Raw genomic sequence first — 7,385 nt, 5'->3', positions numbered from 1 at the left:
AAATACCGTACAGAACAGTTTTATCACTAGTTTCTCTCAATTGCTCTTTTTACTGTAACCCCATTTCTAATCCCTGGAAACCACTGATTTGTTCTCCATTCCTGCGGTTTTGCCATTTCCAGAGGATATGTGAAAGGAATTATGTAATATGTAGACTTTTTGGTCTGGCTCCTTTCACTTAGTAAAATGCATTTAAGCCCTGGCCAGTTTGGCTCAGTGGTAGAGCATCAGCCCGCAGACCAATGAGTTGAGGATTCGATTTCAGCCAAGGGCATGTACTTCTGTTGTGGTTCGTCCCCAGCCCTGGTCAGGTCATGTGGGAGGCAACCAGTCGATGCGTCCCTCTCATGTCGATGTTTCTCTCTCTTTCCCACTCTGTCTGAAGATAAATAGAAAAATATCCTCAGATGAAGATTACAAAAATAAAACAAATGCATTTAAGATTCATCCATATACTATTTTTTATCCATTCATTAATGATGGATGTGTGAACCTTTTCCGCTTTTGGTGATTATGAATAAAGTTGCTATAAACTTTCAGGTACTGGTTTTGTATGAACATTTATGATTTTATGCATGTCTTGCTTTTTCTTATTAATGCTAATGGTTTGTTGATTTTATTTATATTTTCAAAAAAACTGTCAACATTTTTTGTATATTTTCTATTTGCTATTTCATTATTTCTACTCTAATTTTTTTATTTCATTTTTCCACTAACTTTTGGCATGTTTCTTCTTCATTCTATAGTTCCTTGAGGATAAACTTGGGTTGTGAGATCTTTCATTTCTCTAAATGTATGCAGTTATCTCTGTAAATTTCCCTCATAGTGCTTTTTCTGCTGTTAAGTCATACATTTAAGTCTGCCTGAGGAGTAGCAACGGATGGGGTATGCAGCATCGAGGTACCACTGGCCAGAGAAGTGGGTTCCTGGTGCTCAAGGGACCACAGAGGTAAGTTTACCTGTGGAGAGGAAACCTGAAATTGGGAGCCATTTTGGAGAGGGAGCATGACAGGAGCAGAGAAGTAGCCTGAGTAGGAGTTGGGGCACTCTTTGGGTCTGACAAGGAGCATGATGGGGCACAAAGGGGAATACCAGAAAGGTAAAATGATTGAGATTAAGGCAAGGTGGAGGCTGGGGGGAAGGGAAATGATAGGAGGAAAAGGCCAAATAGTGAGAGCTGGCAAGTGGGGGTGGGAGAAGGTGGTGAAAAGAAGAACTGAGCGGTGGTTAGGACAGGTATTGCAAATGGCAGCCCAAGCCAGGGAGATCAAAATATGATGCTCTCGGCTTTGCTGTCAAAATCCCTTTAAGAACCTACATAGGGGCTTTTGCTGCATTCATGGCATCAGTTTTTCTAATGTTTCAGCAAAGTAAAGACATAAAACAAAATAGTGTCAAGGGTTGGCATTCCCCCTTGTGCCCCAAAATGTGCAGAGATACCTGTACCCTGAGATACATACATACATGTATATTTTGGACTGGGGAACACAAAGACTCCAGTGTTTTTTTTAAGGCCTAACACAAATGGAGATAGCAAACTGAACACCTGAGGCATAGCAAGACAGGGATAACCCAGTCACCCTGCTCTGAGCACCTCTAGAATAGCCAGGTCATGTTCTAGAGCAGTGGTTCTCAACCTTCTTAATGCCGCAACCCTTTAATACAGCTCCTCATGTTGTCTGTGGGCATATCTGCGTGTGGGCGGACCCGCCTGGAGATGATAGAGGAGCAGTGTCTCGTTCCAAAGACCATCGGGAAATATGTGTTTTCCGATGGTTTTAGGCAACCCCTGTGAAAGGGTCGTTCGACCCCCAAAGAGGTCACGACCCACAGGTTGAGAACCGCTGTTCTAGACTGAGTTGTATCTTTTTCTTTTTTAAAAATATGTTTTTATTGATTTCAGAGATAGGAAAAGAGAAGGAGAGAGACATAGAAACATCAATGTGAGAGAGAAATATTGATCGGCTGCCTCTGGCATGCTCCCTACTGGGGATCGAGCCCACAACCCGGGCATGTGCCCTGACCAGAATTGAACAGGGACCTCCTGGTGCATAGGTCGATGCTCAATCCCTGAGCCACACCAGCAGGCACGACTTGTATTTTTCCATCTTCTTCTCCATCCACCACCTGCCCCATCCTTCATCCACTTTTCCCCACCCCAGTCCCACTCAATGTGGAAAGCCCATCATCACCTTTTCTTCACTGTTCTTAAACAACTTGTAGCAGTTGTACAATAATACCATGATGTGCTCCTAGCGCCTTTCCTACACTGCAGTAGTCTGGAGCTCAGCGCCAGGACAGTTTGTAAACAACTTCCCATCTTCCCCCTCTTCCCAGTCCCTGGAAACTATAAGATTTTTAACAGACACTGGATGGACCAAAGGGGCCCTGTCTACAGGAGGGATTTATTCCAGAGGGTGCCAGTTTGCTCACAATGCTTAACTAAACCTCTTGTAAAACTATTTAATCTACATTAAGAAATACAATTAGATTGCAAGGATATCTAATCAACGTCTGTCTTTAAATCACAACCAGTTTCAGCCCTGGCCGGTTTGGCTCAGTGGTTGGTGCGTCACAGGCCTATCACTTCTGTAGGGGAAGGTTTATCTTTGCCTGAAGCAAGCCCTGTCCATTCTTTCTGTGCACGTGGCGAACACACCACAACCACCACCCCCAGGAGAGCCCAGAATCCTAAGGACCCTGTCCTGCAATCCCCACCTTGCTTCCTCCCACCTCCTTGCAATCTTCCCGCACTTTCCTTCTGAATCTTAAAGGCATGAAAGAAGCTGCAGGACTGTGATTTGCTGGAGCATTTGAGATCTTGCTCCCAGGCATATGTCCTCGTTTTGGTTCAAATAAACTCATAAAAATGCTCGACGGGCTTGGACATTTCTTACATGGACAGGATTTTCCATACCCTTGACAAGAGTATTATTTGATTTTCCTCCTGGGGTTATACCACCCAAGCTCTCTAGTTGATTGGTTTTTGTTTTCTAAAACATGTCTTGTTAATTGAGGTATAAATGACATGTTTGCATATTGCGAAATGAGCACAGCAAGTCTAGTTAACATTCTGGGGGACAAAGAATCTTTCGTCTACACTCAAGGTTCCAATAATCAAAGACATAGATAGGTCAGCAAGAGAACATAACCAAATTTAAGGCATGACCTATGTATGGGAGCCCACAAGCATGACAGCGTCACAGACCCCACAGCCAGGAGAGGTTCAGAGATAGAAAAGGGGATCGAGGTATGTCAGACATCCCGAGCTAGGGATGAGTCTACACACCTCTGTGGGGGAGGTGTCAAAGGGTCATTGCAGGATGCTACGCAGGATGCTCTTGATAGTGCAGAACAGATGCAACGCTTTCAAAGGCTGTTTGGGAAGAACTGTTCGAGAGTGGGGAAAAGGCAGAAAAAGTCACCTGTTGTGGAAAGCAATGTGCAAAAACGCCATTAAAAAAAAAAGAATGTGTAAAGGTCTTTTATCATGCTTTATACCTTTTTCTTTTAGAGAGCACAGGCGGCCTCCTGCAGGCCCCCTGCTGGGCACGGGCCCGGTCCCGGGGCCTGGGCCCTGGGCCCTGGCCGGACTCGGACCCGGTCTCTGGCTGCCTGGGCCGACGCTCCGCGCCCTGAGCCACCCAGCCGGGCCTCTGGTCGGTTCTGACGGGGTCGCGAGGCGGGGCGAGCTTCCCCTGCGGACGTGTGTCCCCCGAGTCCCAACGCCCCTGCCCCGGTGCGGACGTCCGCTGGAGCCCAGGGCGGCTCCGGGGAGCCCTGGCACGTGCCCCGCCCCCGGCGCGGGGGAGCCGAGCGAGCCCGGGAGCCCGGGAGCCCGGGAGCCGGGAGGGGGCGGGGAGACCCAGCCGACAGCCCTGCCGCGGAGCAGTCGCTTCCTGCGCTCCGAGGCCGGTTTTTTCCAGGCCGCAGGGGCGGGGGAAGGAGGCGGGCGGGCGGCCGGCACGGAGTCATGCTGCCATCCAGCGGCCACAACTCCGTCCGCGCGGCGGGAGGACGGCCCGGCGGTCCTCGCTGGGCGGCCCCGCCGCGTGCGCAGGGGGCCCCCGAGCCGGCCCCGAGGAAGGGGCGCGCGGCCGCGGCGGAGCAGGGGGCCCCGGAGCGCGGCGGGGCCGGGCCGGGCCGGGCCGGGCGGGGTCGGCCCTGGAGACCCCTCGCGGCCGCGGCCACCCCGGAAGCCCGGCCGGAAGCCGCCGCCGCGGCAGCCGGAAGTTGTCGCCGGGCGCGAGGCCCTTCAGGCCCGCCCGCGCCAGGGCTGCTGGGAAGTGTGGCCGCCGGCTCGGGCGCGGGGCGCGGGGCCTCCGGACCCCGGGAGGGGCGCAGGGGGAGGCAGGGAGGGGCGCAGGGGGAGGCAGGGAGGGGACGACCGGGGCGCGGGGCTCGGCCGCGTGGCGGGAGACGGGACGGGTGCTGAGCGCACAGCGCGCGGTGCGGACACGTGTGAGCGGAGGGCGCTCTGCACGCTCCCGTCGTGTAGTGACCCCTGTCCCCGGGGAAGGACGGCCAGAGCGGAGGACGGCCGGCGGGACAGGCGGGTCGCCCCCGCCTACTCCTTGTTTCCACGAGAAGTGGGGGGCTTTAAACGTTGAGAACGTGAACATGTGGAGTTAAACCCACAGACACGAGAGTCCTGGGGGGACCACTAGGCCTGCGAGAGAAACACTGTGCTCGGCCAGAGCAACACGCAGGTAGGAGCCATGGACACGCGTTTTGCAGGGAAAGGAAATCCGTCCTCGGGGAGCCTGGGGGTTTCCGGATGGGAAGGAGAAGACGAGCACAGACATCTGAAGGCAGGAAGGAGAGCTGGAGAGGGTTCTGAAAACGGGAGCTAGAGAAAGGACATGTTAAACGTGGTCAAGCTGAGAAAGAGTGGGATAAACCTATTCAAGTGGAGGATCTAAATATCAAAAGTAGTTGGAGCTATGCATGCACCCACAGAACACGTCTCACTAGGGGGCTTTGGGGGGGGAGGAGGGCACAGGAAGAGGAAGCGAACCAATGTATGCATAGCCATGTGCACGGACAGGGGCGGGGGGCGGGGTGGCCGGCAACGGGGCAGAGAAGGGGAGCAATCTGTAATGCTATCAAGAAAATAAATGACCTGAAGCAAAACGACATTAGGTTCTCTCCCCTACAGAGGGCAATTGGTCTGCTGCTGAGGCCGTGAAAAGGTTTTCTGCCTACAGTGAAAGGACTGTGCGTTACAAAACAACTTTGTTTCAGGTTGTCCTCCTCACATCCTTGACTACTTAAACGCCGAATTTCCTCCCTACTCAGAACGAAGTGTCGCTAACAATTAGGTAAACTTCTGCGTTGTCTTTGGCATCTTTCATCCTCACTCTGCTTAAGTGGACGACTGACTAGTGCTTCATAACGACCCAGGATCCTGTTTAGTCAAATGTCCACACCTTTGGGAAATTTGGACAAGCGCTCCAAAATTTAAATATAGTCTTGACCTGGGAATAACTTTAGGGTATTCCACAGGGGCTCCTGGAACACCTCCAAAGCTTTCTCTCTTTACCTGAGAATTACTAAACCGGAGGCCTTATTTGGCAGTGTTGAGATTACGTGGGAGGCAGTGACAAATAAGAAACCATATTGAGCCTTCTTTATTGTTGTATTTGAAGACGATATGTTTTAAGTGTTCCACAGATGGGGTGAAATTGCTGCAAATCGGAGATGTCCTGACATCAGGATTCTTCACCAAAGGAAGCTAGAGGTAAACTAAAACTTGAGTAAACAATGAGGAAGATGGAAAAGCAGAGACACGCCTGGCTGGTGTAGCTCAGTTAGCTTTAGCATCTTCCTGTGCACCAAAAGGTTGCGGGTTTGATTCCACGTCAGAGGACAAAACCTATCTTGTGGGTTTAATCCCTGGTCAGGATGTGTGCAGGAGAAAACCAATACATTTTCTCTCTCACATTGATATTTCTCTTTCCCTCTCCCTTCCTCTCGCTCCAAAGTTAATAAAAATATATTTTCTAAAAAACGCAGAGACAGAGGAATTTAGACATGCGATACATAGCGTGATGTGTACAGTTAATACTGTATTGAATACTGAAAATTTGCTAACATTAGGTTTCAGGTGTGCTCATCACACAAAAAAATTGTAACTAGGTGGGATAATAACCTAGTTTGACTATAGTAATAATTTCACTATGAATATCAAAGATTATATTGTATTCTTGAAATATGTACAATTTTTATTTTCTTTCTTTTTTTTTTTTTTGTACATGCCCCTAGCGGGAACTGAACCCGAGACTCTCTGGTCCGCAGGCTGACACTCCAACCACTGAGCCAAACCAGCCAGGGCTACAATTTTTATTTTCAAAAAATGATGTTAAAAGTGGCATACTAGCCCAGTCGATGTGGCTCAGTGGTTGAGCATCAACCCATGCACCAAGAGGTCGCCAGTTTGATTCCCGGTCAGGGCAGATACCCAAGTTGTGGGCCCAATCCCCCAGTTGGGGACATGCAGGAGTTGGCCAATCCACGTTCTCTCTCATCGATGTTTCTCTCTCTCTCAAAAAAAAGTAACATACTACATGAACGACAGAAACCCCTGTTGCCAACATTTCCAGACCTGTCTTGGAATTGTTTCCAATCCTTAAACCATACTCCTCAGAGAGGAAACAATTTTATTTTCTTTACTTTTTTTAATTGTTTTTATTATTTATTTTTTATTTATTTATTTTTTAAAATTCTCACCCGAGGATACTTTTTCATTGATTTTCAGATAGAGCAGGAGGGAGAGGGAGAGAGAGAAACATCAATATGAGACAGACACACTGACTGGTTGTGTCCCACATGACCCCAACCAGGGCCAGGGATCAAACCTGCAACTGAGGTACATGCCCTCGATCAGAATCGAACCCGTGACTCTTCAGTCTATGGGCCTACACTCCAACTGCTGAGCCAAACCAGCCAGGGCTATTATTTGTTTATTTTATTATCCTCACCCGAGGACATTTTTGCATTTATCTTCATATAGACCGGGAGGGAGAGACGGAGGAAGAAAGAGAAACATCAATTGGTCGTCTCCCACATGACCCCAACCAGGCCAGGGACAAACTGTAACCAAGGTAAGTGCCCTTACCAAGGTAAGTGCTCTGCCCTTAGTGGGAACTGAACCTGGCCCTCTCTGGTCCGCGGGCCTATGCTCTAACCACTGAGGGAAACTGGCCAGGGCTATTTTATTTTTGTTATTAATTTTTAAATTGTGGTAACATTGATTAACAACATGTTTCAAGTGTACAACATTATAATTTGATATGTGTACTGTAGTATGCTTACCACCCAATGTCTAGTTTCCACCTTTGACCCCCCTTTACCCATCTATTTTTTGGGGGGGGGTAAAATAATGC

Source organism: Molossus molossus, unplaced genomic scaffold (assembly GCF_014108415.1).
Source record: "Molossus molossus isolate mMolMol1 unplaced genomic scaffold, mMolMol1.p scaffold_m16_p_2, whole genome shotgun sequence".
Taxonomy (NCBI): domain Eukaryota; kingdom Metazoa; phylum Chordata; class Mammalia; order Chiroptera; family Molossidae; genus Molossus; species Molossus molossus.
This window is presented reverse-complemented; position numbering follows the sequence as displayed.